Source organism: Bombus bifarius, unplaced genomic scaffold, assembly GCF_011952205.1.
Source record: "Bombus bifarius isolate JDL3187 unplaced genomic scaffold, Bbif_JDL3187 scf7180000008381, whole genome shotgun sequence".
NCBI lineage: Eukaryota > Metazoa > Arthropoda > Insecta > Hymenoptera > Apidae > Bombus > Bombus bifarius.
The window spans coordinates 20,330-31,506 of record NW_022884630.1 but is presented as its reverse complement, the minus strand read 5'-3'; the positions used below and the strand labels follow the sequence as shown (position 1 = coordinate 31,506).

Below are 11,177 nucleotides of genomic sequence, written 5' to 3'. Positions count from 1 at the left end.
GATACTGCTATTTTTCTTCTAATTTAGATGCGTGGAAGAAAAATAGGACTACGTGCGCCGGGATTCGAAACCCGGGTCCCGAACGTTCGTAACCTAAGGCGCTAACGACTGCGCTACTGTAACGTCAATTCACATCAGAGACTACGTCACACACCGCGGACACGATGGCACCCAGATGTCTGCACATCCTTGGCGCGTACCATCAATAGTCTTAAGTACCCACCAGGGGTCTTGGAATTTTCATAGTTAAGTTCCTTCGGACCAAGCGAGTATCTCTTGTCTTAGCTTTTCTTTTACGTTTATTGTTTACTACGGGTTAACACGGAAAGTTAGTTTTCCTCACGTCTAGTATGTTCCGTTAGCAACTTTTTCACGAGGGCGACTGAAACCCTTTCTGGTTCAACAACCGTCTTATTATCCAATCGGAGACGGTGTCTACTGCCCTCACCTCCCTAACTAAAATTGTCATCAACAAATCCGATAGTCCGTGTCCTTAGACACACACACCCCTAGCTTTCCTTAGACACAGTATCGTCAGTAAAACTTCACTTATTCTGTATTCTTAGAATAGTCAACATATCTTCACCAGTCTCTACTTTTATAACAGTCGCGTACTTAACGTGTCACTTTAACTAGGTTTTACATAACGTGGTTGGAGTGAATTGTGATTTATGTTAATTCAGTGTGTATTCCATTGTGATTGCTGAATTCATAATAAAGTTTAATTAAAACAAAATTAATAGTTGTGTTACGACTCAGCTTTCTTTTCTCTTACAACTCAAGTATCAATTTTACGTGACATTTTGGCGATCCGTGCCAGAATCCACCAATTTCAGTGTAAGCGAAATCACGATTTCGGCGTACGCGCATTATTGAAGATTGAAGGATCAGCGGACCACTGCGAATCTTTGCTACTACGAAGCCCTGCAGCAACTTTCAGCGTTCCACTACGGTGAAACTAGACGAGAGGACTACGGTCAGCTCAGAGCAAGCCTACGAATAAGATTCGGAATCTAGAAACAACCAGAGAGGAAACATCGCAGAGACTCCTCAACGGCCATAGCTACTACGGTAAACTGGAAATCTAGATTCATGTTTACGTTACCGTACGAAAAGACCAAGTTTCTCAAGCATTTCGAGCTCAAATAGCAACGATAGTTCAAACCCGATAAGCTCGATTAGAATCATGTCCACATCACGAAAAGACAAAATCGAAACCATTAATATCGCTTCTACAGCCGGAGCTACGGATAATTCGACTCGTGCCGTACTCGACGCGATACAAAAACAAAACGAGAATCTCACCAAGTAAATCGAACTTCTTACGCGACGTATGGAAGAAACACTACAGATAGCCGACAGTAAGACCAAGATTTTCACAGCAAAGATCGCACTAGTAGGGAACAATTTACAAGAATGGTTTGACAAAAAAGGTAAAAGTTTAGGAAAAAGCAGAGAAAGATCATAACAAGAAGGATAATACTTCAATAAGAAATATTTTGGACGACGATGCAAATAAAAAAAAACAAAATTGAAATGAGGGAATTAGAGGTAGTCAGCAAATTAACTGCTGAAAATAATACAAAATCAACAGACAACGTTGAACAAAATATATTATTAGAATCCGTATAAAGAGCAAAAGATAATGCTTGTGACAGTGCAGAACCAAAAACTTCAGCAGATCTTATGTCAAGAAATTTAGATGCTAATACACAAGAGAAATCTTTAGAAAATAAAGATGACAAAAGTCAACCTCCATCTATGTTAGATAGTAGTAAACGGAGTAATCGTTATAATGTTGCTGTAAAGCTTGCTACTTCGCCAAAATTTGAAGAAATTGTTTACAATCAAACAAGACAGTCAAACACAAATAAAATTTTGCGAAGCGCATTAAAGAAGAAAAAAGAGGTATTCAACAAAAATCAATTTCAGATAGTGAAAGCGAAACAACTGATGCTCGTCAACGAAGGGAAGTTCTTTTAACGAACACAGCTAGTGATAGCGATAGGTGTAAATCTGTAGAAAATGATAATGCAGTAACGAGTATAACAGCAATTGATGAAGCGAATTTAAGCCAACGTACTAGGAATAAAATATCTCGTTTACTTATAAATATGGTATTTGATAGTCCCTTATCACGTAGTGCTAATATTGCAAAGAGAGAAGCGAAACATAGAGGCAGACCTAGGAGATCGGATAAAGTCGAAGTTAAAGAAGATGAAGATACAAGAAAGATCCTACAAAATGAAAAGAGTGGATTAGAAGAACAAAGAAAAGTCAAAGAAAATACAAAAGAAGAAACTGCAGAGACAGAAGTCAATTCAAGAAGTATATTAAATAATAAGTGCGATTTACTTGATACCGAAAGAGCTATTAAAATTAATGATACTATTCAAAATATTAAATTTACTGAAGATAGAAGCCACACTCAGAATGATATGGAAGATATAGTAGAAGATTCACAAGAATTACCTAATAAAAGTAAGTTATCAAAAATAAGAATTGTTACGTCGGGTGATTCTCTACCTGGACCAGGTCATACACCGTGGGCCAGATGGACACCAGATGCCCGCTCATTCTTACGGCGTACCCTCAGTAACCTTAAGGACCCGTCATAAATCCCAGTGATTTGCTTGCTAAGGTCCTTCAGACCGAACAAATATCTTTTTCTAAATCACTTTCTAAAGACTATTGTCTACCACGGCTTGACAAGGGAAACTTGGTTTTTCCCACGTACGATGCTTCCTAATAGCAACTTTCTATCGAGGGTGGCTAAGACCTTCCTAGTCCACCAACCTTCGTTTATCCAATCAGAAGCAATGCGTACTGCCCTCACTTTCCTGGCCAAAAACGTCATGAACAAATCCGATGGTTCCGTGCGCTAGACACACCCATCGCTAGCTTTCCTCCGACACAGCATCGACACTCAACTTTACTTCTTCTACACCGTTGGAAAAGTCAACTACTTCTTCTACACCGCTAGTCAACAACTAAGTACAATTCTAACGTCGAAGTCTAAGCACGAACAATCACTTCTTCTATTAAGTATCCGCTAGTGCCACGTCCACTAATATACGAAGTTAAATTGAAAGAGCCTTGCTCTAGCGTGCATATCTATCCTACCTTCGGGCGACAAGTTGTCATCAAGGAATTATATCTACTCAACAGTGTAACTTAAGTGTTGAAAATAAAACCTTATAATTCTGTGAATCACTAACTCAATCACCCCTATTATCTTAACGGAAATCAGGGGATCGATCAATTCGTGGTGTCGATTGCTATAATCGTAACGGGAATTTACGACTCCCGTTGACGTCTCTCGATTGCGTCTCCCCGCGATTGGTCGAAAATACAAGAATTGCATTTAATAAAATTGAAGACACAAAAACTATTTTACAGAATAAAAAGAATTCATTAGAAGGAGAAAAAGAAGTAGGGGAAAAGAAGAAAATGTACAGACCGAAATTACTTCAAAAAATATATCAGATGATAAATGTGAAAAATCCATAAACTGGATTAAGGATTTATCTATCTTAATGAGGAGAAAGAGAAAGGATAGAGGAATTGATCAATAGACTGTAGATTTTGAAGTGTCTATGAAAAACTTACAGTTTTTAATAAAATATTCAATGTAAAGTATTTGTTATAATATTCAGATAGATAGATGAGAAAAAAACTGAATCTGTATACTTATTCATAGCTTATTGATCAATCATGCGACTCATTCAGGATATTAGAGGTAACTCGAGTTGTAGTAAATGCGACAATTTATTAGAAATGGTATATCTGGTGTACCATACATTTGCACATGTTAAATTATTTAAATAAATATAAAAATCATGCGAAAAAAATCTACTGACAATAATGTTAAAGTAGTTAATAATAATAAATCATATAGTGAGACACAAAGCTTAAATCAAGATCTTAAGTTCAAAAAAAAAAAAGAAAAAAAGGATTGTACTGAAAAACAATGTTTTATTAAAATTAATAAAGTGGACGATATTTCTCCTTTGATGAAATGTTATGATGCTATAGCTGAAGATGAGGAAGTAGCTAAAATTGTTTCAAATGGTTGTGATAACGGCAATATCAAAGTCCCTAAAGATAATATTAAGGAATTTGAGGATACCAATAAAATCATTAGTAGTGAATCAAAGATTTCAGCTCCTATTATTGAAAATAATTTATGAAGTGCAGAAAAGTAAATGATGGATCAGTGTTTAAATACCTGCTTCAGTTATCATCACCTAAAGGCAATATCAAACGCCAGATAAGATTAAAAATAGAAACCTACTCAGCACAAGGACGTGCAGCTCATATGTTAGAGTTAGTGACAAAACAAACAAGAATGGAAGGTGAAGACTATGTAATAAATTTAGATGAAGAACATACAGTTAAAGGAGTAAAATCTAAAGATACGGTTAATGATATGTTGCTGAAAAAAAAGAAAAAAAAGAAAGAAGTTGATAAAATAACAGCAACATGTAGCAGCAGGTGAGAGAAAATAAGCTAAATTTCTGAAAAAGAAACGATGCTCAAGAACTCAAAATTTCTCGAGTGGATATGCTAAACAACAAATTTAATGAACAGTTGAAAGAACGTGAAACAGCAATAGAAGACTTAAATCAAATATTAGAGCATCAATCGGAAATTCGTAAAGTTACCTTAAATGAAGCAAGTTTGAAAATAGGAGAACTCTCTGATAAAATTGAATTTTTTAAAGAAAAGGATAGCCAGATACCGAAACGTAATGAATTACTCGAAGAAGAACAAAATCAATGGAGAAGTTTAGAAAAAACGATTACAGAAAAACTTGAAGAAGAAAAATCCCGTCGAGAAACAGCTGAAAACGAAGTGAAAAAGCTTTCCAAATATAACGAGCAACTTCTAAAAGATTATCAAGAAGTCCATAAAAAAAGAAATACGCTGAGGTTGTTCATCATAATCACAGGCAAAAAATTAAACATGTACCTCAACTGAAAGATAAAATCAATTAACTCGAACAGGATTTATATGCGAAGAACATAAGAACACAATATATAGAACAACAGCACAAGATAGAAAAATTGAGAGCAGAAGGAAAACGTGTGTATAGTAAAGGAAAAGAGAACATATAATGTACCTCCACCAGGGGCGCGTGATCCAAAATTAGATAGTAAAATAAAAGGTTTTGTTACTGAAAAATTAGAGAGATTTCATGACAACAAAAGCATTGCCAGTGCAGAGTGCAATGTATCAATGTGCGCTAAAAATGCAAGCAATGTGGCGATTACTTTTGGAACACCACAAGCACCACGAAAACACAATTAAGACCAAACAAGATCAAGTTCAAAAGTGAAGTCACGTGGGCTCATTACTGCTAACGACCAAAAATTGAATTACGATCCCGAACATCAACTCGCTGATCTTTAAGTAGAATGTTCCAACAAAGATAGGACGACACAAGAGCTCGAGAAGTACATTGAGGACATGAAGGAGGAAGTGCAAAAAATAGAATTGCAACTCGACGAATTACATAAAAAAAATAAACAAACAAACAGAAGTAAAGGAGCAACACCGAAAGGACATAGAAATAATGGCTAAATTGTAACAAGGAATTTTATATGGTTACGACAAAAAGCACCAAACCGAAGTGAAGCGCCTTCGTTCTCAGCTTTAGGAAGTTTCAGAGAAGGAAGAACGCGAAATTAAAGCAAGAAAAGCTATGAAAGGCGATCTTAGAAATCGTATCGCGAATTCCTCGAAAAGAATAGCAGCGCTTGGATCTGAATTGACAGATAAAAAAACACACACACACAAACGTGAAAAGAGTTCAATTTTTTGAAATACAAATTGAAGAACTAACAATAAAATTAGAAGAAATAGCATAAGTCACAAATATGAAGTTGGCTTGCTGGAACAAGAAAAGGCCAAACTTAATTCATATGTTAGTAATTTAATGGAGGAACGTGATAAGCTGGAGCTAAAGTTGCAAAAGCGACAAAATGTAGATCTTGAACTACAAGGACAAATAATCTGCCCTTCAATGTGAACTAGACGAACTAAAGGGTGAATATGAAAAAGTTGTTGAAAATGTTTCGGAAAAAGTGGGTGATTTTAGATATAAATATGAAGAAGAAACTAATAAATTGAAATTCGATTTTGAAAAAAGAAGAAAATGATCCTTTTCAATGAAAAGGAATTTGAAACATTGCGTAGGGTAGAAATTGAAGGTACAGTAAAAGATATGGACGAACAAAATAATTTTCTTAGAAAAGAACTGGAAAAAGTTCAAAAACTTTCCAAAGATGTTAATAATCGCTTACGCGAGGTGCACCAAGAATCAGAAGATTCACATAAAAAACAAACTGTTATTTTGAAAAAAAGAAAGAAAGGAAAAAAAAAGAAAAAAGCATCAGGAAGAATTAGGTGATATAATAAAACTTCATGATGAAGAAAAATATAAACTGATACAGCATTGGTGTTCTGTAGAATGTCAAACTGCCATAAAGGTTTACATTGATAGAAAAGTGCAGTAATTATTTAAATGGACAATCAATGATATCTTAGGTAATTGTAACAATCTTGATGTTTTACCATGGAACAATCAGATGAAGTGCACAGTAACATTATTAAAGTAGAATCATAGATAAAAGTAGATGTATCTTCTTCATTAATACCAGAATCAACAACTGATATTGTAAAGAATGTGAAGGATATTCCAGAAAATCAAGAAAATAAGTCGCAAGAATGTACAGATAATATAATTCAAGATGTTTTAGTAGTAAATAAATGTGGTGTAACAGATTTAAATAAAAAAAAAAAATTTGAAAGTAAAGAAAGTAGTGAGACAAAGAGCATAAAGAACACTGTGATTAATGAAGTAGAACAAGAAATAATAAATAAGGACCCACAAATTGATGATCAATGTCAAGAAGTTTCTGAAAATTGTAGTCAGAAAGACAATAAGGAAGTATTAAATCATACAAAGACAGGAAACGATTCCATAACTCCTATTACATCAGGAGTAACTAATGATCTAGAAACTGCAGGTGACATTGATATTAAAGAAAAGAATGTAAGTATTAAAGAAGGCACTGATATTAAAGGAGAGGACAAAGGAAGAGTGTCGTAATACTGATTCAAAATAGAATGTAGAACAAGAAACAACAAATGGAAATGAACGATGCACGACTGAATCTTTTGATAGTTCACATAAAATTAATGTAGAAAAGAATATTATTTATAATAAAATTGTAGTACATGTTGCTAATACAGAAGGAAGGAATAAATCGATAAGTGAAGCAGATAAAGTGAGCATAACATATCTTTGATGATTGGGGTGTTGAAAATGCAGAAGATGATAGTCAGTCGATATCTAAAGCTCCAGATACTGTGGACATTGAATTGAAAAGTTTACTAAATGACACAAGAACACAAACTGTAGAAGAAAGCACAGTTGTACTGGTTGAAGAAGAAATTACATGCCAAAGAACCAGTTGTAGATGCGTAAAAGACTGTAGAAGTTGCTAAACAAAACAACGAAATGCATGTATCAAAGGAACAACTGGATAACAATCAAACTATAAAGAAACAACAAGATAGTATAAAATCATTACTCAAAGACCACAAACTCATTCTAAATCACAGGCTGTTGGGAAGTCTTTCTTTTCTTTTTCTTTTTTTATTAACGTGGAGGAAATCCGCACGGACACCAAGTCGCTTCTGGGGAAAAGCGGCGTGGTAGTGCCGGACTCCAACTTACTAAAACCTTCACGATGACCGTCCCGGCTGCGATCGAAAGGGGCCCGGGAACTGGTGTGAGCGATACACCGCCCCCCCCCCTGCGCGCTTAATACCGCCGCTTGATGGAGCGGTGTGTGGCCATTGTCACACCGCGCCTCGTTGCCGGAGCCGCCGTGCCAGGCAGTCCGGTTCCCCTACCAGGCTACTTTGCGGCCCCGGGGCGCTGAGCTGCCAGCGCCGAAGTTTGCACCCCACCGGGGGACGCGGCGAACCTAGCGCGGACCCTTACCCTCTCCGCGGCCTCTTTTCGAAGAATAACTTGCTCACAGAAGGAGGTCACGGCCCTCCTCCTTCTCTCGCTTACCAACAATGCCTCGAGGATCGTCTTCGGCGAGAGGTCCCATCCGATTTCCGTGATGAGGTCGTGACGCGGCCGCACCCACGCCGGGCAGTATTCCAGTGTGTGCTGCGCTGAATCCACGCTCACATCGCAGTGGTGGCAGCGCGCGGTCGCCTCCTTCCCGATTCGGTGCAGATACTCACCGAAGCAGCCGTGTCCGGTGAGCACTTGCGTCACCCTGTAGGTCAGGGGAGGCCCGCCGCCGTCCAACCAAACGTTCCAGTTTGGAACGACGGCCCCGGGGACCCTTATCCCCGATGCACCCACTCTCGTGTCGAGGCTGGCGCGCCACCTGTCGAGTAAAGCCCGCCGAGCCCGAACCCTGACGTCGGCGCCCGCCGGGCCCACCTTGCCCGACACACCCCGAGTGTGGAGGTAAATCTCGCGACACCTCAGGGCCTGCAATTCGAACGGGGGAAACCCGGCGAGCACCGCCGCTGCCGCCGTCGAAATGGTGCGGAAGCCCCTCACTACCCTGATGGCCACCGTCCTGTGCAGCCTCCTGATCGCTAGGAGACTGCGACGGTTGGTCATCAGGTCCTCTGCCCAGATCGGAGCTCCGTAGAGGAGCACCACGCCGGCGTATAGCCGGCGCACTCCGACGTCGGGCCCGCCCAGCTGAAGTAGCAAACGTCCTAAGGCGTTCGCCGTTGCCTCAACAGAGGGTGTCAGGTGCTTGAAGTGAGCGCTGAGGGTCCAGTGGCTGTCGAGGGTTAGGCCCAGATACTTCATGCTGGTTCCGACTCCGATCTCAGCCCCCTCCAACCTCAGGCGATAACCCGCTGGAGGCGCCCCGTGATCGGCCTTGCGGCAAAACCACATTGCCTCGGACTTCTCAGAGAACACCCTCAGTCCCAATCCCTTGATCTCGGCGACCACGCAGGCCACCGCCAGCTCCGCCAGGCGGACGGTTCTACCCCATGCCGTGCCCCAGACCAGCACCAACGTGTCGTCGGCGTAGCACGTCAGTGCCGAATTCGGAGGCATCGGCGTCCGGAGCACTGCGTCGTACGCGATGTTCCACAGCAACGGACCCAACACCGAACCCTGCGGACCCCGCGGTGTACAGCCCTCCCGGTCACCCCTCCGCCCCGGACGGTATAGACGATACTCCGGTCCCGGAGGAACGCCCGGATCACACCCCGCAGGTACGCGGGCACCCGATGAAATTCGAGGGCCCGGCATATCCTGTCTCAGGGAATGCTGTTGAAGGCGTTGACCACATCCAGCGACACAGCCAGCGCCACGTAACCACGCCGCTCGGCCCCCGGCTGTTGGGAAGTCTACAAAAGATTTGTGGCGTATGAAAAGAGAGAGAGAGTGCGTTTCGTCCCGGGACTACCGGTGGACTCATCAGTAAGGCTGTGCCCGGTAGTCCCTGCCTTAGACGTAGAGGGAGTCTCGCTAGGTGCGGTATTTATATCAATCGCTCGTATATTCGACCGCTAGCGAGTTAGACAGACAGACTCGTTGTCGTCGTAGCCCTCTAGTGTTGGCGGTTGGTACCCGCGGATCGCCCGGGAGGTGTTGCGCTGCGTTGATGCCTCGACCTGTCGGCGTCCTGTTGATACCGATCCGCCACAGATTCAACACATGATACTGCGGCATTTAGTCAAACTTAGCAAATTATCCCTATTAATCGTGGTCGAAATTTAACCAGCCAACTTTCACAGGTTGAAATAGCAAAAGCATAACATACCACGACGAAGAAGAAGGAGTACAAGTCGAGCCAGTCAGAGTCCAATTCCACCGCTCCATACTGAAGAAACACTAAGATTTTGGAGGACCAAAATCAATCTAAGAAGGGGGGTATGTGACATCAATCATATCTCAATCTACATCAGAGATAAGACATCAAACCCCAAGCTTCGGACTCCTTTGGACACATCACCACCTTATCATCATAGCCTACACCAAGGCTGTGACGCACCTTAGTCCACATAAGAGATAAGATATCGACCCCCGACCTTCGGACTCCTTTGGACACATCATCACCTTATCATCATAGCCTACACCAACTGGAACTATCCGTCGTCGTTGTACAATTGATGTAACGTTTATCAACACAAGTATGGGTCTTACAGAGTTGACAAGTAACTGTGGTGATTAGACACTAATGACAAAGTCTAAGGTTCGATAACGAATCCGCGGTCAACGAGATGGCAAATTTACTTTTTCGTTAAAGTCTAAGTTGGACTTTATGTTAAAACGTGGAGTAATCACTGGTCATAAAGACGTGATTTAACTCGTTGGTGAGACCGTACGAGAGAGTCTCTCTGTCACGGTGACGCTGCAGAGGAAAACCATGATGGGGTGTGTCTAAGGGCACGAGATCATCGGATTCATGGAAAAAAGCCTTTGTTCGGAAAGTGAGGGAAATTGACCTTGCTGTTAATTGGTCAATTTCAATGTTGGTGGACAGAGGAGGATGCTAGCCGCCCTTGAGGGAAAGTTGCTAACAGGAAGCGACGTTCGTGAGAAAAATAGATTTCCCCTATCTTCTCGTAGTTGGAACAAAGACTGTTTATCTGTTTGAAGGACCTTAGTTAAGTAAATCTTAAGATTTATAACGGGTCCTCAGATTAGCTGAACATGTACTCTGGAGATGCGTCGACATCTGGTAATCATCTTATCCGAAAAATAGGGTCTGCGTGTGGCGAGCCACGGGACAGATACCGTTGGAATGTTTACTGTCGGGTGCCGCTACAACTATTTCTTTTTAAGGAGAACTATACTATTACTTCATACCTTTGTTAGGCGAAACGTTCATCCCTTCACCGCTGCTACGTTCGGCGACTGGTTGTCGCCTCAATCTCAAGCTCATTATCACAAGTCTCGAACAAATACAATCGGATTGAATGACGACAATTGCTTAATTACGGCTATGGTAGAATCTAGATTACAGTGTTAAGCGATTTTCCCAAAGTTCCAAAGGGAAGGCTCCGGTGTCCTTTCATCTTCGACATATATATGCATCCCTATTTTGTTAGTTTATTAGTCGCCCTTATTTAATAGTACTTTATATGTGTCTACATTTAGTTAATCTTTTATT

At 40.8% G+C, this 11,177-nt stretch overlaps 1 pseudogene; it reads left to right on the top strand.

Moving 5' to 3' along the window:
- The first annotated feature begins 3,839 nt into the window (after positions 1-3,839).
- Positions 3,840-7,512, top strand: LOC117212827 (annotated as a pseudogene).
- The last annotated feature ends 3,665 nt before the right edge of the window (positions 7,513-11,177 follow it).